The sequence below is a fragment of the Corvus kubaryi genome, unplaced genomic scaffold, assembly GCF_017639235.1.
Source record: "Corvus kubaryi isolate FWS band 111438036 unplaced genomic scaffold, C.kubaryi_AGA036_p1.0 37398, whole genome shotgun sequence".
Taxonomy (NCBI): Eukaryota; Metazoa; Chordata; class Aves; order Passeriformes; family Corvidae; genus Corvus; species Corvus kubaryi.
Window position 1 is genome coordinate 1,215,345 of NW_024581137.1, and position 24,408 is coordinate 1,239,752.

A 24,408-nucleotide genomic window follows, 5' to 3' on the forward strand; every position below is an offset into this window, starting at 1 on the left:
GGGGAGAAGCGCGGCCGCCCCAGCCCGTCCGTGCCGCCTGCCCCGGGCCGGGGCGCTGCCCGCGGCGGGGCCGGCCCTGCGGAGCGCAGCGGCACCGCCGCCGCGGGAGGAGGTAACGGGGCTGCGCGGGGGCGCCGGGAGCTGGGGGGGACGCAGCCGCTGCCCTGCCCGGGCTGCCCCGGAGCGCTTCTTTGTTCGCTTGCCTGCTTGCGGTTTTTGGGTGGCGATTCGCTTTCGTTACAGAAACGGGGTGTGCGGGGCTATCACGGTGGTGTGCTCGTGCGTGGAGCTGCACAGGAGCCCTAGATCCTGTAGTTTTTGCTTAGGTAGAGCTCCCGCTGGTTTCCCGCGTCTTTCTCAAGGTTTACACAAAATTAAGTCTTTAGTCAGGTTGCAACATCTCCTAAATAATATGTTTAGCTAACGTGATTATGAATTTCAGTTTGGATCCTAGTCAAAATGCTCTGAATAGGCATGGCAGTCATAGTTGATGTTTGCTAAATGCATTACTCTCAATTTGAGTGCACATTATTAGTATGATCAGGCCATAAATTCTGAAGGAATATGAAGGGGCTGTCTTGATTCAGATCTACATCGTGTGGTTTGAATAGTCCAGCTTTGGCACTGACCCTGAAAATAGTGATTAAGGTTTGTCCCAGAGAGGGTACTTTACCGTAAGACCCTTGACAAGCCTGATCACTTCTAGTGGAGTTTTTCTGAACTCTAGAACAGTAGAAAACTCTCCTTTCTTTGAAGTGCTTGTGCAGGAGTTACTTTTGCAAGAAGAACTTCTTGCTGCGTCCTTCTCCCCAGGGTATAATTGGATAGGCCCATAAAAAGTGGCGAACCTCCACCTGAGGGCATTTTTTTAGTTCAGCCTGAGGCATCAAAGTTACTTGAGAAGAAAAGCTGTCTTTTGAGTCTGCTTATCCCACCCCTGCGCTATTTCCACGGTTCGAAATGACTTGAGGGTGACCTTCAGAGAAAGAAGTCAGCTTTGCTCAGAGGATTTCAAACCTTTTATTTGCCCTTCTTAAGGCTTCTCTAAAACAAACAAGCAGAGCATTTGGAAGGAAACCTATGATTGAATATTCAGCAATTCACTTCCCTTGGGTAAAAGCTGATAGGTGTTTTTACTTGTTTTGGAAAGGGTTTTAGCCAAGCAAGAAAGATGTGATTTGACACTGCTGAAGTAAAGCGTGAGGTAAGGCAGAGGAGGGTAGTATTTTTTTGGTACATCACTTCTGATGTGGGAAAACAGGGTTTAGAAACTGGGTGAACTGTTGCAGGGCTTTTTCCATTACTCTTTTGTTTTGGTGGGTTAATCAGTGTATCAGTTTCTGTGAAAACTCAAGACTCCTGCCTTTTAAAAAACATTAGTGGTATCACCGGATATTTTCAGGCAGTACGTATCTGAGACACTAAGGCACTCACCAGGAGATTAACAGCACTTGGCCTTGTGCCTCTGGGCTTGTGCCTAATAATACATCGCAGGAGCACTGCATTAACTGTCAATAAATGTTTGCTGTCACTTTGGGCTTAAGTACGGAATGGCTTTAAAACAGCACAGAAAGAAAAGTTTCAGCTCAGTTTTTAAGTGTGACACAGCCCTTTGTATGACTAACTCTCATGGTGCCTGGATCTATCGTCAGGATCCCCATTAATATAGCCCAGCTTTGTTTATGTGGCTTTGGTTTTGAAGTCCTAAAAAGTGTGAGTTTATTACTTTAATTTCCCCTTAATTTCCTCTGTGTTGATAAAACAGATGAGAGAAGAGTTTCATTAGAATTGCATTTCTTTTCTGAACTTAGGCAGGTCTATGATGGTCTTTGAATGCTTCTCATATTTCCCTTTCCTTTGTCATTGTGTTTGATTCTGGGAGAAATCCTTTTCAATGCCTCACTATGATTTCAGGACACTGTAAGAAATTGCCCCCAGGTAATCAGATTGTGCCGTGCACTGAACCCAGCACTGTCTGCAGTCAGACAGGCTCAGTAATCAAGCTGGTGCTGGATGGATTTTTAGACCCTGTGGAAACCCTTGGACTTCTCTAGCATGAGACCAGTCTAATTGGAGAGGCTAGAGCCGGAAAAGCTGGTGGGAACTGATGATGTAGCTGTACCTATGCTAATATCGTGAACGGGTACTCTTGGTACTGGGTGAGTACCCAGGTGGGGAATTATTCCAGAGTATTGTCTTCTGAATGCTCAGCATAGCTTTTAGCTTGTGAACTTGCATGCACACAGCTATTTGATTGCTTGTTTTGAGCAATCAGGGGGAAAGACTGAGATGGGTGTGATCCCTGTGTGCTCAGCTTGTTTGCAAGGAAGAAAAAGAGGCAACATTTTAAGACCGAATGAATGATAAATGTTCGATTTAAATGGTATTAAGAGAAGAAACAGAAAACTGGAGATAGTGGAAACTCCTAATTTTTTAAAGGTTTAAATGCTTGAGGAGCCTTTCTCTTACTTTAAAAATGACATGGGCAGTGAAGGGACCGGAGTGTTAAATTTGTGATGCAGATGGGTTTCAGTAGAGTGTTCAGAAACTTTCAGATGCATGTAGGTGATAAGGATTGAGATTATTTCTTTTTAAACGTTTTGCAGCTCTCCTAAAAAAATTAAGAAACCTTATCAGGTCTGGTGCAGTACCTCTTTAAATACTCAGTGTGCCTTAAATTGCATGGAGTAACTTATCTGCTCAGTTAAGACATGAGTTTTGAGTTACCCGACTTGCATGTTTCCCTACTCAGATGAGCGTCTTCATCAGATTATAAGAGGTGTCATATCAGTCAAGGGACTCTAATGCTTGGTTTGCATCAGGCATTTTTAAGAACCAATTAATTAAACCTGACAACTTCAAGTTACTTGGTACTGCTTTCCTGGTGTGTGCTGCCTCTGCACCACACACACGTTCCATTTCAAGAGGCAGTTTATCCCCACAGAAAGTCAGACTCTGTTGCTTCTGTTCCTCTTGTGTAGTGTTTTGCATGTGGGAGGCGCTTTCCTTGCTCCTCACTTTGTTTTGTTCTTCTCTGGACTAAGATACAAATGCAAATTAAGATTCTGTGCACTGTGGTTAAACGGTGAGCTGAGTGAAAAAAATAATGTTTGTGAAGGTTCTGGTGCTGGTCATATTGCCTGATGAAAGACAAGTGGCTTTTCCCTGACTTCGCAGTGGAGAGGGTGGACACTCCCTATGTTATTTAACATGAGAGAGGGGCTAGAGTCACTCTGCTTTCTTAATATTGTCCTTCTGCCCTTGAAAACTCAAAATTCATCTGTGATGGTTTACTGAAAGCTGATGTGCTTCAGGATGAGTGCTTTACATCTTCAAACTTCCTGTGCTTTCACTAACCTTAGGTGCATGAAGAGCAATTTTTGGAGCATTTTTCTTCTTATTAGATATTTAAAATCTCTTTGTTTTTTCACCCTGGAATTAAGAAGTATGCAGTCTCCCAGCTCCTTAACATGAACTGGCATCTCTGATAATTGTTCATGTTCTACCAACAAATTTGCCATTTCACAACCATTTGGCGATTAAATCTTTAAAGCGAGTCAGAAGTTTGTGGTATTTTTTCCAAGTGACAGAAAACTAAAGGAGGAATTTCAATTACTGTGATTGAATTAAGCCACTGTAGTGTATTCCTATTCCTGAGCAGAAAAGGTCCCAAATTGTTTCTTTCTTCTTCTCTTTCAGGGTTCTAAATAACTGCTTTAAAAATAAGGATAAGTAAGACTGTAAACTGTGATGCCAGCTATTGGTCAAAATTAAATGTAAAACCACTATGTTTGCAGGATATGTGCACAAATAATGGTTCTCAATGCTCTGTGCTACTTGGTTAACCAGTGTCTTTCTGAGCTCTCAGTAGAATTTGTGAAGTTTGTTGAAAACAAGAGATCCAACTAAAGTATGTTAAATTAGAGTTCTGCACAAGTTGCAGGAGGAAAATCAATGTTTGGCAAATGGGAAAGAATATGAGCATTTAAAAGAAAAAATGTACTCAAGATTCTAGGAATTTTAAAGCAACTGAGATGAAACAAAAATAAAGCATTAAAAATGTATCCTTTCAGTGTTGTTTCAAGAAGAAGAATTACACGTGTTGGTGTTTGTGGAGATTATTCTCTTCTTTTCCAGAGCTTTGTGTTTCTTGAACATACAAATAGTATTTAGACTGAGATGGTACCCACAAGAAGCACTTTGTAAATATTAATGGTGTGGGGGATTTTTGGCAATTGAGTTAGAGCCGTTTGTCTCAGCCATCTATAAATGGTTCTATGAACACAATAAATAGACTGATATAAACTGAGCAGGGAGTAATGGGTAAGATCTATCTTCGTCTGTGTGCAGAGTAGTGCCAGGATGCCCACTGCTCACCTTTTGTGAGTGGGAGCTCCATGGGAGCAGTTGGGACCGTGCTGCTGATACCCTTCTCCTCCTGAACTCCTTTGTTCCTTAGGGGAAAATGGGTGCTGACACACAGCAGAGTCATAGAATCATTTAGGTTGCAAAAGACCTTTGAGATCATGAGCTCTAACTGTTAATACTACCAAGTCACTATTACACTGGCTTAGTTTGGTATACCTGGGATTTGAGCATGGTCCTCTGGGAACTTTGGAGAGGATTTATAAACATGTTTATTTGTTTGTTATATATCTCTTTCCATCTTGTAATGTTTGTTGGGGTTTCTTTTAATGTTTCTAGTCAGACAGCATTCTTGGGATGGACTGACAATGAGGTTTCCTAGATGTACGGTAAAGCAGTTGTGTGTTGGCTGTGAAGCAGATTCCTCACGTCATCATTTTATGCACATTGCCCCACTGTCTGAGTTACAAGACATCTGTGATTTTAAAATGTTTAAGGAGAAAGTGGCCAGATTAAGGAAAAAGGATGAGAAGTAAACCAGATTTAGGATAAACCGTCCTCCAGGGATTTGGCACAGCTGTGAGAATAATTTTTTTGTGTGTAGCCTTGTACCCCTGAAAACGAAACCAAACTTCTTCAAGTCTAGCGCATTTCTGAGACTTCGGGATTTCATCTATCCAGGGTGTTGAACAGAAGTGAATCCTGAATTGGAAGCTTGTTTCCACTCACTTGTTAATTTCTCGAGTTAGAACTGGATGTAAGCTACTGCTTTAAAATGTTTGTCACATCAAACCAGCTTTGAATCAAGGAAAATACTGCTTGGATACCCATTTGTCTGAAAATGGGTATCTCTTAGTGCAGATCTGCTTACTGTGGTGACTTTGAGGGTATGAACATTTGCATCCTTTCACAGTCTCTCCCTTTTGCCTTCTTTTTCCCCTCGGTCCCTCCCTTGCTGTGGTAGTGCATGGATTGTGAGCCCTGTTTTCTGTGCTGTGTACCACTCCTGGTTCAGGTGGCTTTGGCATTAGTGGGCTGAGCTGGAAGGAGTTCATTCACAGCTAAGCTCTGCAGTTGTTTACAGCTGAAGCAACACTGAACTGCATGAGCAATAATAGAAGACCACCACCTTCAGAGTCAACAACAATGGAAATGTGCTGGTTTAACCACACAAGTGATGCAGATTAATGAAGGAAACAATATGTGATTCCCATGAATGGGTCTAGTTGTGTTGTTTGAACGAGTGGTCTAAGGCAGTGTCAGCCAGGAACCTGTCCCACTGTCTGAAGGTCGTTATCATAATGATTTTTGCAATGTATAGAGAAAAAACTCCTGGGTTTTGTTTGGTTTTGGACTTTGGGTTTTTTTTTTTGGGGGGGGGGAGGATTAATATGTTTCTAAAAATAGGAACATCCTGCTTTGGAAACGAGGTGGAAACAATTGCTAGAGAAAGTGCATTGTCAACACTGTAAATCATTAAGTGTTCTAAGTAATAGGATGAAGGATGGACTGAGCTTGAGGGAAGATGAGGGGTTTTTTAACTTCTCAGAGCAAAGTGTGAGAATCCTAGGTACTCCATGCTGATCAGATTGTAATGGATGGCAGGAAAAGCAGTTGTTTTCCTTCAGATTATCAGTGCAATTTTTTTCAGCTGGTAAAGCCAGGAAGCCAGAGCCTCTATGGAGACTCTACAATCACAAATTCCTTCAACAAAACTCTGAGTGAAACCCAAGCCTCTGTAGAGCTTTTCAAATACTATCCCAAGACTAAAGTCTGTATAGGTTAGAATTCTACTTTATTCTGACCTGTCAGGATGAAATTTTTACTTGGTTCTTGCAGATTAATTCTCTTCCCTCACAAACTGCCTTTGGTAATGTTCCAAAGTTAAGGAAGAAATACTTGAAAAAGCAGATATTTCCCAGGACATGAAGCACATCTCATAAATTTTAGTTTCTAATTCTGACATCAGAAGTGATTGCTTTTGGAGCTCACTATAATGTGCTTCTAGTTAATGAAGATTATGGTAGACCATCAAGACTGATTCTTGCAGTGAAATTGCAGTTGTACTTTGATGGCAGAGACCTGCTGCGTGTCTCCATGGACAGTCTAGTACCACTTTGTTGCCATTACTGGACCTTTTGCCATCTTTTCAGACTGCAAGACCTTATTGTTTGGTTGAGCTGTTAAATTTGATTACAGGCACACTGATGTACAGTAATGCATGCTGATTGCAATAATGCATGTTGGCATATTTCTGAACTTACATCTGTGCTCAGAATAATGACCAGCCTTACCTGCCAGGCTTAAGCAGTCAGCAAAGCCACAAGAGGCTTGTCTGTGGTTTCTACTGATGTGCATGAGTATGCATCAATGCTTTGAATGGTACCTTTTATATGATGGCTTTCACTATACAGTAAAATCATGACCCTATTTCGTTTAATCAGACACAGTTTCTGTGGCAGTACTCAAATTAATATATTCAGTCTAAGTTCCCAGCTAAGTTTTAGGGTTTTTTCCAGCTTGCATTCAGTTGAACTTGTGTTCATTGTTTAAGGGAAAGTCATATCAATTCCTTAAGAAAGTCTCCTCTATTCAGCCTACAAGAAAGCAAGAACAACTATAGTCACACCAGTTCTGGTTCAGATAAGGTTGATTTGCTGTGAGTTCTGTACCTAGAATGATTTTATTGCTGTGTTCTTGTCTATTGTGTTTTTCAAGGTCATTTATTCAGACGCGGAGTGGTAGTTTTTAATGTTATTATATGACTGTAAAGTCATCAAAGGTGTTTCAGGAAGGACTTTTCTGAGTATGACTTTAAAGGCGGCAGAAAGCTCTGCAAATACATATGGATTAAGGAAGCTGATCAGGGTTACATATGAAAGAGAGTGAAAAAAGAGAAACTTTGGAAAGTCTTTTCATGACAAGTTTAAGTAGTCTAGAAGCAGGTGTAAGACTCCATTTCATATCTACTGATTTAGAAACAAAAGATTGAGTCCTGGTAGGCTTGGAAATGCACAGCATACACAACCTTTTCTTTATCCACCAGAAGCAGAAGCAGCATATTCTCCAGGCTTTTGAGAGTTCCAGCATTTGGTGATTGTAGATTGTGAATATCCTCTTTTGTGTGTATATTCTTCAATGTAAATGTCACTAAAAGATTTCTCACTTTAGTATTGCATTTAGTGTTTCCCTAAAAGCCTGATTTTGAGTTCAGCCTCTACTGGTGGTTGTGTGAGGCTTCACACCATGAAGGCTTCCTCTGGCAGTGGAGGGACTGGAATTGGTTCTGTAGACTGCTGTTCAGGGCTCTTAATTGAGAGCAATTCCTGGCTGCATGGCAGGGAAATGTTCTTCTTGGCTGTGCTGAGGTAAATCAAAGGAGCCTGTCCAGACCTACCTTTGTGTAAATGAGAGCATGCCTCACTCCTGTGTGTTTGTACTTATTTCTTTGTACTTATACGTTGGTCTAGACTTAAAACCTTCAGAGTTATGGATGAATAATATATCACCCTTGGACTAAGCAAGAGGAAAACTTTTGATTTTATTTCTTTTCTAACTTTAAAATAAAAAAATTGTGAAAAGAGCTTACATTCAATGTCTCATCCTGCCAGACTTCACCTTTAGGGTCATAGAATCATAGAATATCTTGAGTTGGAAGGAATCCACAAGGATCATTGAGTCCATGGCAACAATTTGTTCTATGGCTTCTCAATTTCCACTGCAATCTGCTGGTGTTCTTGCCTAATTACTTTTCAGTTAAAATGGGTGATTCTCACTTGGCTTTCTTCCTCCACTTTGAGTTCCAAGATGATGGTTCCTCCCTTGTGTCAAGCAAGAGCAGACTCAGGACTGCCCAACTTGGTCTGTTTGTAGACACATATGATCAGGAATGCACCTTCCATCTGGAAGTCACTTCGGCAAGCTCTGCTTTTCTCCTGCAGGAAGGGAATCCACATAAATACCTTCAAAACGTGCACTGACTTGGACTTGGCACAGCAAAACTGTGTTTTCTGTAAGTGAAAATATTAACTGAGCAATTGCAATCAAAGCTTGGCCGCTTCTCCGCACTATCCCAATGGCATCGGATAATAGAATGGTATGAGTTGGAATGGACCCTTCATGCGTAATTCACACAAACAAACTACTGAGTACAGTCCTGAAGCTGATGGACTCACAAAAAGTAAGGGGTTTCAAGAGTGCGTCCTTAGAGAACATTGAAAAGCCTTTTATTTATCAAATCTCATACATTCTAATCACTAGTTCACAGTTCTTGTGCTTTGTCATGTTAATAAGTGCGGTGAATCATTTTTAATAACCATTGCATTTCTCTGTAAGCTCTGATAGCATCTGTGGGAGACTGTGACAAATAATACCTGTTCAAATGCTGCACATGTGGATATGCATGCTTTCTTGTTTCATATCAAACATGGCTCCTTGTTCAACAACCTACTACAATTCTAAATACTGGATATCTTTTTTTTAAAAGATTATCTAGAATTTATTCCTCAAATGAAGGGATTCACCTTTAGCTTAAGTGAGAGAAGACTGGTGTATGATCCAAACCTCATACTTAGATACTTTTTAATAAACTGGATTTACTGAGTTTCTTATAAAAAAGTGTTATAAGGGGGGCACATTGCTCTATGCCTGTGTCAGCATGAAAAACCAAAGTCAGATGACAATTTGTCATGTGTAGTGGCAGCCACCTGATTATTTTCTGAGACCTCTGGAGTCAGCATTTCTCTGGGCTCTTCTTGCTTTCTTCTTGGTCAAGAAGATTTTTCAAGCACGTTCAAACTATCAAAGTTTAGTGACATGATTCCTTCCCCACATTTTTGCTTCCTTGGCATCCTTTACATCACTCTTGGCATTGGCAAAAGTGGACCATTACTAACAAGAAAAAGTAACTGTACCACAGAAAGATCCTACTCTACAATTTTTAAGTTATTCTCTGCATCAATGGAGATTTCAGGGGAAAATCGTGAAGCACAAAACACAGCTGAAGTTAAATTAGATAGCATAAGAAAGGTATAAAAGAAATCAGACCCTTTGTCTTCAGAATGTAAATGAAAATGCAGTGTTGGGGTCTAGGGGCAAACTGCTCCCAAAATCAGGATACATCATGAATGTGCAGTATGAGGTTCTTTGAACCATTCAATGAAGTCTTCTGTTAACTACTGATTTTGTCATCCTATTTCCACCTATGAAAGCTAGTAGGCATGGTCCAACTTAGAGCCATCCTTTGCTGGAATTTCATCTGGCCATTTGATGTATTCAGATAGTCATAATATAGTGATCCACTTTCACTTAAAATAAGTTACCGTAAAATTACCACAGACTGGTGCTTTGACTTAAAATAGTGCTAGGTCAAAGTAGAACAACAGTGTTCAGGCTGTTTATCTGTACAGTTTGCATTATTTTCTGTCTTCTGTTGTCACAAGCTAGAGGTTTTTTCTGTTAATTTTGTGCATTCACCTACCCATTCACAGGGATAACAGGTGTCACCTGAAGTGGCTTCAGAGTCACCAGCTGCATATTCATAGGACTGTCCTTACCAGCTAGGTGTGGGTCCTTACCAGCTAGGATCAACAATGCCTGACTTCAGGTTCCTGGATGAACTCCTCAGCCCCATGTAGGGGCTGGATGAAAGGCAAAGGCAAGAGGGAACATGACATTGTGCCCTACATTGGTGGTGGCACAGAGCTTGCATCTCATACAGTGATAGTGAGGATGGAAGATAATGAACACATGTGATAAGGAAAAGAGTGTTCCTCTGCCTTTTCCGTAATTTCATCCGAGCCAACTGGTAAGTGTTGGAATGCCGGGAAACAACATGTGGGTTTCCGGGGATCCAGTAATGGATTTTAAAACATTTTTATGTTGCTTATGTTACATTTATGTTGCCATGTTACATTTTTGCTACACCAGTGGGGTCCCAACAGCAAAGCAATAAGTATATTAGTACAGTTATGGCTAGGGCTTTGTAATTATGTAAAGGCAGTCTCATTTATCAGGTTCTATTTCCTACTCACATTCCATCCTTTGGTTTTTATTATTTTCTTGAGTGGAGTGGCAGGCATGAGTGTGAGAGGCACAGCCTTTGTAGCTTTGCAGAGGCAAAACCTGTGGAAAGTGATGCCAAAGTCCCTTTGGAGAGGAGGACAATGCAGGCAGCTGGAGGGTTGATGTTAAGAGTGCCTGCTGTGAGCTGACATGAAGGATGTGGCCAGAGAGAAGGCTTAGGTGAGGCTGCAAGAGGGAGGTCTTGGCTGGTGCTTTGTTTCAAAGCTTTTTGAGCCTGGAAAGGGCTGGGAAGCTAATGGTTGTATACATGCATGGCTGGAGAAGATAACGACCAGGCTGTACGAGCTTCATTATTGCACTAGGCAGTCCTAACTCCTGATGGGCACTGGTGTCACAGAACTCTTCAAGGAGTCTATAAGGAATACAGAAGGTACTGCTCAGCCCCAACGACATGTACTGAAGCTTGTTGTTCTTTTTAACATGTTACAGGGATAGATTTAGGCTGGGCCTAGCAAAGCTCTTCTCCCATTGCCTATCTCTCTGCTGCCTTGATGCAGTGCAAGGGAATCAGAGCAACACTGTGGCTTCCCTCCATCTCCTCAACCCTGTGTCCTCCTCACAAGAAACCAGAGACCAAAAGAGAGTCACATGCAGAGCGAAAATCTGTCACCTCCTTCCACCAATCACTTCGTGTCTGTGACTCCTCCTGCCACAGGCCCTCAAAGGGTCATGTGTCCCTGTCACATCACCTGGTGACATGTGTGTGGAAAAGAAGCATCTGCTCCTTTGAAGGGTGCCTAAGGCACCAAAAACATATTTCAGTGCCGTGGGGTGGGATGAGAAGACATTAGCCTGCAACTAAGTGAAGTGCACACCATTTTGGGGAAGGCTGAGCCAGTGGACTGAAGTGCCAGAGCTGGTTTCCTCCAGAGAGGATGCAAGTGAAGGAGTAGCAGCATATGGCAGTTCAGCTCTGAAAAGGCGCTGTGGAAAATGGCACCTCCTTATTTAGCAGATCAGCTTCCTCTGTGGGTGCCCTGACTGGATTTTGTGGAAGACCTAATTCTTTCCTTGATAACTGAATGGATTTGGTCTGGAAATAGAGAATCTCACGGTGCCTCTAACTGAAGATTTTTTCTGAAGTGGAAAGGCACTATCAACTTCAAGGCAAATAACATATGTTTGAGGAGAATTTTAGGAGGGAGCATATCAAGATTTTAGGCCAAACCCTGAGAAAACATTTGGAAAGCATTTCAGAAGTAAATGCAAAAGATAGAATCCGGGGGGGGGGGGGGGGGGGGATGTCCGTTTACTTTCATCTGCTCTTTAGCTGGACAAAATCAAAGGAAAATCTTTGCTTAATCATGGATGCATCTTGGAAACACCTCCAGGCTGATGCTTCAAATAACCTCCTTCCTCCTAGTCTGAATGTTCTGCAGGCTGGAACAGGAACCACAGGTTGGATGAGGCTGGGGCTTAGAAGAAAGAGAAATTGTGTTTGGTCTGGCAAGTTGCACATTTTATTGTCATTTGAAGCTACCTTAAGGTTTATCTCGTGCTCTGTGAGTTACCTAGAAGAAGTCATGGAACACTGCCAGGAGCTGGCAAGGAACTGATAGTAAGTCACTGACTTAACTAGAGTGATATAGTTGGAATTGACCCAGAAGGCCAGATATGACAAAAACAGCTCAGTGTAACTGACAGATTTTGTTTTCCTATGCACTTTTATGGCCACATGCAGTTATTTTTCATGTTTGAAATCAATATAAGAAGTACTAATATTCAAAGCAAAAATTAGAGCAGGAGGCATGCAGAATATTAAATTTGACTTCACAGCATGTTGCTAGTCTAGTAAAAAATTGCTGGCCTCACCCTCCAGAAGAAAAAAAGGAAAACAAAGAGATGTTGAAATAATCTATATCCATTTGCCTTAGGGAAAGCAGTCAGGTAATGTAATTTCACTAAAAGTAGTTGAAGAAGTGATGAGGAGAAGAAATGTTCAGGAAATGGGAAGGAGTATATCTTTTTCTAGAGAAAGAATGCACTTTTGCTTTTAGGGTTTGTATAGTGCACCCAAGTTCTACTTATAGGCACTGAACAACAGCTGAAGTAAGACTGGTCAAGGCTAACTAGAGAGGTGTGCTCAAAATTTGTAGTTATCTCTTGTCAGGGTGAACCTTATGTCCTCTTGTACTGGTATTGATTTTCAGTAGACCAAATTTTGAAATGTTTCAGAACTGCCAAGGATAATGAAATGAGATAAATCTGTGAAGGGAAAAGAATTTGAGGGATCATAAAGAGTGCTGACAGTTAATTTAGTAAACTGAAAGCCTAAGGGGTACACGTGCTGCCTAGCAGTAGGAAAGAAGCCTAATTAAAAGAAAGGAAGTTTGATACCAGTCCTTGTCCTAGAAGGTAAACAATTATATGAGAAAGAGGGGCGTATGGAAGGTTAAATATAATTATTGCAGATAGTCATTGGAACTTTCAAGCAGTGAAATACTCAGAATTAAACAGAAAGAAAGGAGAGATTTAAGATAGCCTTTATTGGAAAATAAAATAACTCATTGGAAAAAGTTTTAAGAAGAATAGATACATGTCAGCAGAACAGGGTGACTCTGAAATAAATTATGAATGTACCAATTATACAGATTTGCTTGTTCTGTTTGTGGAAGCACATTCTGCATTTTATAATAGCCTCTGACCAGATTTATTTTCAGTGGATCAAATGTGATTCTTTCATGCAGAAACTGAAAATGTATAAAGAGATAGTAATAATTTACACAGTTGCAACTTAGAATGTGTTTCTTAATAGGCAATATCCTCTAGATTAAACAGCCACATCTTCATTTGGCTTCTGGTTTGTTTGTTTACTGTCATTCAGGTGTGAAAAATCTACATTTGACCGTGTGCAGATGCATTTGAAAAGGCATTTGAATACCTGCACAGCTAATTAGCTGATACAGTTATGTGGACATGTTTTGTATGTACAAATAAGGAGGTGGTGAAAATGTAACCTTAAATATAATTTTTTTTTGCTACTGTTTTGATAATTTGAAGAGCTGTTAGTCACTGCTTATTGAAAGCATCAGGAAAGCTTCATTTGTTGCCCACATATTCCCTGTGTTGTAACAGTTGCTCACCATCCCTGTTGTGCTGGCACACGCAGCAGTGAGTGAGGATGGAGAGCAGATGACATCAGTGCACAGACCTAGACATGAAAAGGCAGGGTCAATCTCAGCTTCTCAGCCAAGCACCAAGGAAAGTTTGCCAGATAGGAAGGCAGTTAAAGTATTGTTTCAAAAATCAATTTCGAGGCCTGTGGGGATGCGATCACAATAGCTTTGAAAGTAGGATTTAGGTAAATAAATTACTAACTATTGTTTCCAAAATGCATCTTGACTAATCCTTATTCAGTCACCTTTTGACTTTACTGCTTAGATTTGATGGCTAAAAGTAATTAGGCTGAAGGTTTGCAGTAGATAACAATTGCAGGTCAATTCTTTTGAACATATGACAATGATAGCTGATTTATATAAGCTTTTTCACATAATATAATTATGCAGATGTCTGCAGAAGGAAAAATGGACCTGGTAATGAGGAGCTGGAACTGATGCGTGGTGGGTCGATACTGCAAGACATTTATTTGGGATGAAAGAGTCCTTAATAAGAGGAAAAGTATGTTGCTCTAGCAAAGAATAGCTTGGAGAGAGAGTAAAGAAACTACCCAGAAGGCAAAGAGATCTGCCAGATTATGGGAAGTAGGAAAAAATACCACAAGTGACTCCTTCACCATTTCAGTATTAGGAAAGCAGCAGAAACTAGGCTAATGGATAAAGGTGTTTTATTCCTGCTTTAGAAAAAAGTGGATTTGATTTGAGGGGATCACTCATTAGAAAGTGGCATGGACATAAGAGCAGATGTCCGTAAGGGAGGTGCTCAGCAACAACTACAGCACTTTCAGGAGAATTTGGAATGAATATGTCTGTAACTTGTATAAAATTCCTCCCCACTCTCCGTCTGGAGTGGCTTGACTGGGGTTGTGGAGTTTTCACTGCTCCTGTCTTTCTGGGTTGGAAATAAAGGTGTTAAGGAGTGTGAAATGGGGTGGAAATGAGGCAACATGCTGTCTATTCTCTCACCTTGTCCCCATCTTGTCCCTATAATCTGAGACTCAGTGCTCAGGAGGGCTCCTTTGTAGTGGTTTCTATATTGCTTCCTCTTCTGCCTGTCATTTGGTGGAACCACACAGAATCCAGTAGGTCTTGCTGAAGCTGAGGAAGCATTGGTTTTCCGTGTGCAAAATCACCACAGTCTGAAAATCTTAACAGGTTTGCATGCAAAAAGATGTTCTGCATCTTTCTGTATTGAGAATTAAAACACCTTCTTAATTTAGGTGCATGTAGTCTGTCCATACTGCAAGACTTCATCTACAGTTTGTAGCTGTGTATTTATAACTCTTTATGACAGTCTGACAAACACACAATATCCAGGCATTCTGACACAGCTACCAGTGAATGTTCGCATGATGCCTGTACATGCATTATGAAAAGTAGCTTGCTTTACCCTCATGGACTGGCGAGTTAAGTGGCCCTGATTTTTCTGTCACTGTAACAAATTGCCAGTTGTGTCAAGTCAGTGGGAATACAGACTATGCTTAAAACAGAGGCAGAAGGCCAAAAGCATGAGATTCTAGCACATGAAAAGGATATCTAGGTGGTTAGGTTTAAATTATTTTTCATAGCCAGGCTTTGGTTTTGTATAAATACAATGAGTAGTAGAATTTCTAGGGTTTGGAGGAAACTGGGACTTTTTTACTGTGGTTTATAGAGAAAACATTTTAGTTTAAAATCCTTCTACTTCACCAGTCCAGGGTCAGGAAGGCTATTTGCTAGTTTTAGAGAACAGCATTTATCCAGCAGCAGAAGAGGTAACACCAATTGACATTAACCCTTTCACTGGCTTCTCTTTTTCCATTTGGCTCTTGGGTGCGTGTATGTGCTTTGGAAGGGCGAGGACTGTCAGGTTCTCCATAATGACCTTGTGTGACCAAGGTATCTCCCCTCTGGAAAACAGGGAATAATGTGCTCTGTTTTTCAACTTGTACACATGCTCATACACACATTATAACTGTGCACAGGCTTATTTCCAGCTGGTCCCCATCACAAGTACTTTGTATGAGCAGACACCTGATCAAGCTACAGACACTGGAAATTGGCATGCACGGGCTGGGTACGTGCAAAACCAGGATCTGCAGTGATCACATTTAACTTGAGAATTAAGGAGTTATGCTCTGTAATGCAAATTGCTGAATGTGTTCAGCTTGGGTAAAACAGGAAGCATTTAGTAATAAATATAGCTGCCTAATGTGAATCTTATGGAAACTTCTTCCAGGATAGTGTTTAATTACAGAAATTTTCAGGTTTACATGCACCAAAGCATGGTAGATATCCACTATTTTTTTTTAATAGCACTTCTGCTGTTTCAGTAAGTATCTTATCTCCATGGAGAGATCAGTTGATCTGCAGCACTGACTTTTGATGCAAGAGTGCCATACTTTAAAAAATTATGAATATGGAGGATCTTTTGTTGCTGCCAAGAGATTGAAAATAAATCCCCAAAGGCTTTGTGTGCAAAGATTCTCAAAGGACCTGTTTATCTATGGTAGTTCTGGTTGCCCAAAGATGGCTCTTTTAGGTGTACTAGCACATCATGCTTGGCATCCAGCTGGTGCTGTTGTGTCACATCTGTCCTCAGATATCCCAAGGTGTCTGAAATTGCACTGCGTGCCTCTGTGCAGGCACGAGATTCAAGCTTCTGTTTCTACTGGAAGCCAGTGAGAGCTGATGACTGATTGGACCCTCCTTGGTGCTTCCTGGCCTTGTGCTCCCGAGGGCTGGTTTCGGAGACCCACATGCATTTTGTGTTGCAGATCTCATGTCTGTCATTTCCCTGCCTGTTGAGGGGAATATATGGGTGTCTACACAGATATGCATGTACATGGGGGAAAATACAACATTTTCCAGGGGAGTGTTTATATATGTTTAAGCATAGGCTTAGTACCAGTTATGCATTTACTTGGTAATGGTTTTCTTAGGTGACGTAGCAGACTGGGATCCTGATTCCGAGAGAGGAAGACAGCTTCTTACAAGCTGCTTGGCACTTGCTAACTTACATGAAAAGTGCAGGGATTCAGCATATGTTTGAATTAGGCTCTAAAATAATGAAGTATCTGCTTTATACCATATTGGTCTCTATCCTTTTATCCTTTTTCTCTTCCTTCACACTGTAAATTACATGTTTCTTTTTGATTTGGTAGTTGTAAGCATAAAACCACCAAATGATTTTAGTTTATTATCATATTTTATCTCAAAACAGTACAATTTGCATTTCTTAGCTGACCACAAGAGGTTTAGCTAAGTGCTTTTCTCTCTCCCACTCTCTTTCTGTAAACCCATCTGTGTTTGCTCATGTCTCATATTTATTTCACACTTTGTTTCCCTTCCAGATCATGAAGCTATCCTTTACAGCCACAAAAACATCTCTATAATGGTGACAGAGGCACAGAAATTCATCTTATGATCTGGGTTTATTGTATAACGTTGGTAGGATCTTTCCAGTTCTGTCCAGCAAGCCTTCCCGGGGCACCCTCCACTCCAGCCCCTCAAAAGCTTGAGGATGGACCTCTCTAGAACCCAATTCCATAGCCCGTTCAATTCCTGTTGATTCAGTTGAAGCTAGGCCTTGTGGAGTATGATGATACACTTCAGGACAGGGTTTCTGAGACAAAATGGGGCTTCAAGTTCCTGTCAGGATATAGAAGTATTCACCAGCCAAATAAAATTTTACTGTTGGGAAGGGGACTGATTGAACTGGAGAGCAGCTGACTAATCAGAGTTTAAGCTAAATGATTCTATATCAGTGAGCTACTGAGACTGAATGCATTGAATAAAATAAGGTCATTTCAAGTGTAAAATAAATAATACAAAAAGAATTATGCAGTACAAATCAGATTACATACATTCCTTTCAAGCATCTTCATTAAGTAGCTGTTAGCTACTTATTTGCTGATCTTTATTCAAATTTTTAGATGCTGGTATCTGTGCTTACTTTTTACTTCATGAGCAAACAAATTGGATATGAATTCATATTTTATGAGATGTCTTTTAATTAAAAAATTTCAGGAGGAGAGAGAATGAAAGTTACTTTGTTGCCTATTTCTTCGATATATCTTTTGTGTTAACAGTAAACGTTGGTTGTTAGCAAAAAAACCAATAATAGAGTAATGAAGGTTTGTTTGGAACAAATGCCCTAGGATAAGTAAAACTGAGATAGATAAATCTGGGGTGTTCTGGTGTATTGCATGATACAAATATACAGAGCTGCTGAGCACATAAGCCTTGTGCCAGGGAATCACTTCAATGCACTGCTGTCACTGTGGAGGGAGACGAAAGGGTTTTTGTAGAGACCACGCTCCAGATTCTTCAATGTAGTAGATAAACCTTACATTTACCAAAGTACAGGCTTGGAATAGAGCTGGAGCCCAGCTTTTTGTCAGTACCTATGGAACTTCTCCATTCTGTGGTCTTTCTCGTTTAGCTGAACATCCAGCCTTTTTTCCCTAACTATGCCACTACTGCAGTGCCCTAGCAAACACCACCTGATGAGTTAGACCAGCTTATTCATCTGTAGAGCACCTTCCAGGGAGCCTCCTTTGGCAGTCAGGGAGCATAGTTGGAAAGAAAAAGACGTGCAAAATTATTCCTACGCTTGCCAGTCTCCAACTTCTTTGAGAGCATGTCAGATCTTCTGGCAACACAAGAAAGCAAGAGCAGCTTTCCATTGCTCAAAGTGAAATAGTCATGGATATCCTCTTAGCTGCACAATGAACTGGCCAGTCAGGTAAAGGTGGAAGGAAGAAGCAACTTCCTCGATCCTGCTAGCCGTTCACCATCTTGATCACCTTCCTGTTTTCCATTGGTAATGGAATTGCCAGGGCCTGTTGCCCTTTGTAGGCCTAGCTCTGAGCAAAGCCATCAGGGCAAGCACTCGGAGTGACAGTTCTGCACAAATCTCTGGTGTAACCCAGAGTGGGGTAACTGGTCTGCGTGGTTATACTGATTTTGCTGATGTTTGTGAAAGCCTATTTGTGTGTCCGCATAGCACCCCACAAATTAGCTTCTCTCACAGAGCGCTGCAGTAGGAACCTGCAGGGAGAAGTTAAAACCAATGAGGCGACCATGAGTGAGGCCTGGAGTGAAGTGTTAAAAGCCTCCTGAACAAAGCCCTTGGGTTAATTGCCGCCTAACTGAGTTTTTAATGTGAGCACTGCAGACTGTGCAGCTCATGGAGCCTTCCTCATGGAAGGGGAAGGCCAGCTGGCAATGAACTAAAGTAACTTGGAAATTCCTCATCATCTTTGTGATGGTAATAAGATCTAAAGCATGACAACACAGGGGAGGAAACCAGCAGCTTTGGAGTGTGCCAGAGATACTGGGATCTGGCAGTGTTTGTTGTTTGTCTCACTTGCAGAATAATGTATGCCTTACGAGTAATAACATGTCCTTTTGCTGCATGAAAATAACTGCTCAGAAACAAAATCCTGTCGGTGGTGGTGATGCTGTAAAATGAATTCCATAGTGGTATTTTATCCCAATGTTTCTGTGTATTTGGTGGTGTTGCAAGTAGAATGGTGGTGAGCAATCTGGCAGAAACTGAAGGAACTCTGAACAGAAGAGAGCTTTCTCTTAGATAGCTAGCCCAACTGCAAAAACAGTTAGTGAATAAATAGCCACCCTGAGCATCCTTTAAAGGTCTGGATTCTTGTCATAGTGATGATGTTATTGGTCTGCTTTCACTGCCCCAAGAGCTCACCTTATTCAGCAGTACATATAAACCTATTGGGTCAAAAACCTCCAGACTGGGGGGGTTGGTCTTAGAATTGAGCTTCTCACACTTCTGTCAGTATAGCAGTTCTCTGGAAATATTACATCAGAGTGTGGCTTCATGATATCTGATCTACCAGGGTTCTCCAGCAAGATATCAGTGAAATGTTTTTATCTATTGCATACATGAATAATTAGCCTGTCAGCCTCCCTCTTGTATCTGTTCCAGTGTTTTTGAAAGGAGAGGTGATTTATGAAGGGTTCAATATGATTGTTGAAGATATTGCTCATAACTGAATCAGTCATATTTTACCTGATTTTAAAGCCATCATCTTCACAGTGGAATCCATTCCTTCTCACTGCATTGCGTAGATAAGTCCATTGAAATTTTATAGAGAATAAGGGCTTAAAAATGCTAACATGCTCACTCTGTCAGCTGATTGAAATAATTGCATTAGAGAAAGCGCAAAGTTTTCTAATAATTTTGATTCATTATGAAACATTAAAACTGATAACATTATCAGATGATCCTGTAAGTGAGTGAGTGTGTTTAGTGAAGTTAAGTGTTTCTCTACTGAATACAGCAATGGCAATTTAGTGGAGGGGGAAGTGGGTTGCTGGTGAGAGAAATTACAGAGATGCCTTAGACTATTTCAGGTCATTTTTGTCCTCTTCAGTAACAGGGTTAGAATGTGGAAATGCATAAACCTGAACTTCAAAAGGCCTCTATCTGTTTGAGGGGAAGAAACATAAACTGTCTCCCACCTTTCCAGGAACCAAAAGAATCAGTGCTTCTACACAGTTGCTGTGGCTTTGTCCTGTCAGTTTTTGTTGGGAAACTTGATGTTGCTACCACATTTGTTTAGGAGGAATTCAGGACAGAAATGTAATGAAATTGATATTTCAAAACAGAATTTTGTGTTAAATTGATATAAATACATGAGAAGTTTTTTGTTAGTCATAGTATTAATTTTTTCTATTTAATTTAGCACAAATTTTAATTTTTAATTTACTTCAAGCTGCTGCAGTATTTTGAGTTCACCAGAACTGAAAGCTGCAAAATGTAGATGTTCCTGGGTACAGACTGTTGCAGAATAGAAGTGAAGGGCTCTGGGAGCTTCCCGCTCCAGGCAGTGATGGTTGTTCCTTGTGGAAATGCAAGTTGTGTACTGGGCAAGATCTGGAATACCTTATTTAAAAACATGTCTGGAGGACAGGATTCCTGAATTCTGTCCACAGCAGGTAGGGCAAGTAAGGCTTGCTACACTAAGCAGCAGTTATTAGCACTGTGTCAGTGTTCCCAGTGCTCAGTGTGGGCATCATGCCATAGAGTTAAGAACCCCCCTCTGTTTAGGAGTCACCTCCTCCAAGGGGTCTGGAACCACAGCCGTATTAATCTTGTGCAAAACGTGTGTGTCACTGTGAGTGTGGATAGGAATATTGGGACAAACAAGGCAGAAGAAGCTCTGGGAACACCAGATGTGCACAAAGAGAGTAATGAGCTAAAGTAGACAGACTTTAGACCAGGAGCTATCCTTTAACCAGAGTCTGAGACAATCCTATTGCACGTGGAGTTTTGTTTGATCCAGTTCCTCTTAACTCCAACCATGGATTAAATATATAATCTTAATGAGTCTAAATTTAAAAGGTATTCTATGAAATGATGTTAATAATTAACTAAAATCATGTTAAATTCAGAGGCAGAATTGTGTTTAAGTAGAGATGGGAATACTTTGAGGTCAATGCACAATTCACTTATGAAACACATGAGAACAAGAACATCATCTGCAAAAAAACAATGAAAACACATAAAATCCAGTGTTTGCTAATTCAAGCTAACAAGAGAAGCAAGATGCATCTGTATACAATTTATCCTTTCTGCAAAGGATTTCATGTGGAAATTAAAAAGGCTAGATCTGCATCTAAAATCTGTGAGCAGTTAATAAGAGCATTTATTCATAGAATCATTTCGGTTGGAAAAGACCTTTAGGATCACTGAGTCCAACTGTTAACCCAGCACTGCCAAGTTCACCACTACACCATGTCCCTAGGTGCCGTGTCTTCAAGGTCTCCAGGGATCTTGATTCAACCATTTCCCTCAGCAGCCTGTTCCAATGCTTGATAAGTCTTCCACTGAAGACATTTTTCCAAATACTCAATCTAAACTTCTCCTGGTGCAATTTGAGGCTATTTCCTCTCATCCTTTCCCATTCAGTCCTATGTATCTAACAACCATTCATACAAACCTATGAATGGCCCTGAAAGAGACACAAGGACAGGTACAGTTATTAGGAAAAGTGCCCCAGCAAATCTTATGAACTTCTGAATGTGAAACTGGGCCAAGAGTGGCATCACACAGTCAAACCTTCTTATTTCTAGTCAGAAATCTAGTTGCTATACTCTGTACTAAATCAAGCATATTAATCATGTGGGTGGGAAGCTGCTAAGTATAGAATTGCAAAAACCAGTAGAATGGATCAGAGAGAAAAGATCGCTGTTAGGAGAGGACCAGAGCTCATGTCAAAATCTGCTTTTTCCTCCACAGTGATCTGCAGACTGACTGGAACACTTGACTGATAATTCTGTGATTTTCAAAGACACCAAAACTTGTTTGGTTTTTCATGTTTCCAGAATTTTGGCAACAGAAATGAGACAATCTGTTTAATTTCCTGGGTGAGAGGGATAAACAATGGTGTTTTAAAATACTACACAGTCTGTCACTTTTGCATTTGATAGTGCCATTCACATTGTATCTTAGGCCAGCTGTGGGTGTGTAATCATGACTGGAGCAGATACTTTAAAAACTGGATTTTGATGATTTTTATTCTGAAATACACCAATCTAAGAACAGGGAAAGAAATACTTCAGATTGGCAACTAACTCATAGTACCTTGTCTGACTGGCTGATTAAACAGAATACTAACAGGATTAATCAGTAAGGCTCCTAAAATAAACTTGTGTGTGATTCATGGAAGAATAAAAACTTCACCATCTAGTGGCTGCCAGTAAGGGTCAAGGGTACCCTGTTCACAGGGCTCAATCACTGACCAAGCAAGTGCAGACAGAACACATTTTAATTTTAGGCTCTTGACACCGTATACTTAATCCAAGGTTGCAGTTAACAGGAACTGGATCAAACAAATCTCCATGTCCAGTCTAAGCTTCCCAGAGTCTGGGAGGTACAGCTCAGCTCTGAAGTCTCTTCCCTTTAGCACATCACCCACTTGGTACTTATCTGCAGTCTGTTCAGTTGTTCAGGAAATATGAACTGAGGATGAAAGCACATTTTACAAATCTGTTTTTCTTGTAACCAACCAAGGGTTAATTCTCCTAAACAAATAAAGCATGGTGTGAACATGATGCTTTGTTTTAAGTAAAATACTATAAGTATTCTGTGGGAAAAAACTTTTCTGCCTAATCCTTGCAGTCTCTGCTTGTTTTTTATTGGTAGCTCTGTTTAAGTGAAATACATGTTTTAGGACCTTTGTGAAATTTTGAAGCTTGCTAGCCTGAACAGAATTCTGTAATTCTGGGTAGAATGCAAAAACAAGTGGTGCTTCCTCTGCCTGTATTTTACCTAGCATGTCTGCCTTTGTCTGCTGTGCCACTGAAATGTGCAAATAGCTTTATAGAAATAATGGTTCAATTCTATTTAGGGTACAAAGATAAATGGACACTGAAAGCTTGTGGAAGTGCAGAATAAGATTGGGTTTAGCTATGAAGATACAGGTAAGGATCCCATACCTTCACGTAGGTAGTTGAACCAAATCTCCGATTTCTTAAAGATGTCACAATGTCCATACTTTCACTATAGAACTCTGGCAAGTGCAGTGACACAAGGTAACTCATAATCTGTCTAATGGAGACGCATGTCAGAATAATTAATGTTGAGTCAAGTTAATTTTTTCATTTAACAAATTGAATTGTTTCAGCTAATTATGTAGTGTGGCATAAATGTGATGAGGGATATTCAGAGAAGAAAATTATTACTTTTTTCCTCCACTGAATTAATGAAAATATTAAGGAAAATGTATGCTCAGAGAATGCAACAATGTCCAGCTTCACATGCTGAATTTTGCAGCCTTCGTTGCAGCATGAGTCTCCTGGGCCTCTTGGACTGCCTAATTCAGCGTCCTCCTTAAGACCCATAAAATGCTCTCTGGAGAAGACTATCTTGGCTATTGTGCTCCATATCTATACAAGAAACCTGTTAGATGGGGACATCTCAGCTAGATGTGTAAGGTGGTGTCACTGCTTCCTGTTACTCTGATGAAGAAACAGACAAAATGAAGAGCTGTTCAAAATTCTAGTACCTTTTCAACTTCTTTGGCTATAGCCTTCCCTAAGCAGGGGCTTAGGAGGTGAGGGGTACCAAAGTTTACTGATAATAAATACTGAAATATGTAAAATTCGACTGTGTCCAAGTTGTAGTTCCCCTGAAAGGAGGGTGTAGTGAAGTGCAGTTCAGTCTCTTCTTCCAAGTACCAAGAGACAGGACAGGAGGAAACAGCCTGAAGTTGTGCCGGGGGGGTTTAGATTGGATTTTAGGAAGCATTTTTTCACTGATAAGGTGGTCAGGCATTGGAATAGGCTGCCCAAGGAAGTGTACAAGTCACCATTCCTGGAGGTATTTAAAAGACTGTAGATGTGGTGCTTTGGGACATGGTTTAGTGGTGGACTTGGCAGTGTCAGGGTAACGGCTGGACTCAGTGATCCCCTAAGGGTCTTTTCCAACATAAATGATTCTACGATTCTGGGATAATGAGTATGTAGGGAGCTATAATCATGTTCAGTGTGGACAAACTCAGAAGCTAATTCCCCAAATCCCATGGAGTCTGCCTTCTAGGCTAAGCTGCATCTGTTTTACCGCATCCTCCCAGTCTCCTTTTCAGTTTTGTTTTGTTGGGGTTTGTTTTGTTTTGTTTTTAAATGTGTGTATTTCTCGCACCCCATCTGTTTTGCATTTTGTAAGCCTCATGGGCAGGTGCTCTCCTCTCCATGTTTCCACAGTGACTGGCAGGGATTCATTATTGGGAGTCCAAGTTCTACTGGACTGTAATAAGTACAAGAGTAAACTGAATTTCCTAATCCTCTTGGTCCACAGTGTTAGCTGTAGTATCACCAAATGTGTGCA

General features: G+C 40.8%; 1 protein-coding gene across 2 annotated transcripts in view; it reads left to right on the forward strand.

The window, feature by feature from the left end:
- Window positions 1–24,408, forward strand: part of KCNG2 (potassium voltage-gated channel modifier subfamily G member 2) — a 54,575-nt gene that overhangs the window by 950 nt on the left and 29,217 nt on the right. The window lies entirely within an intron of this gene.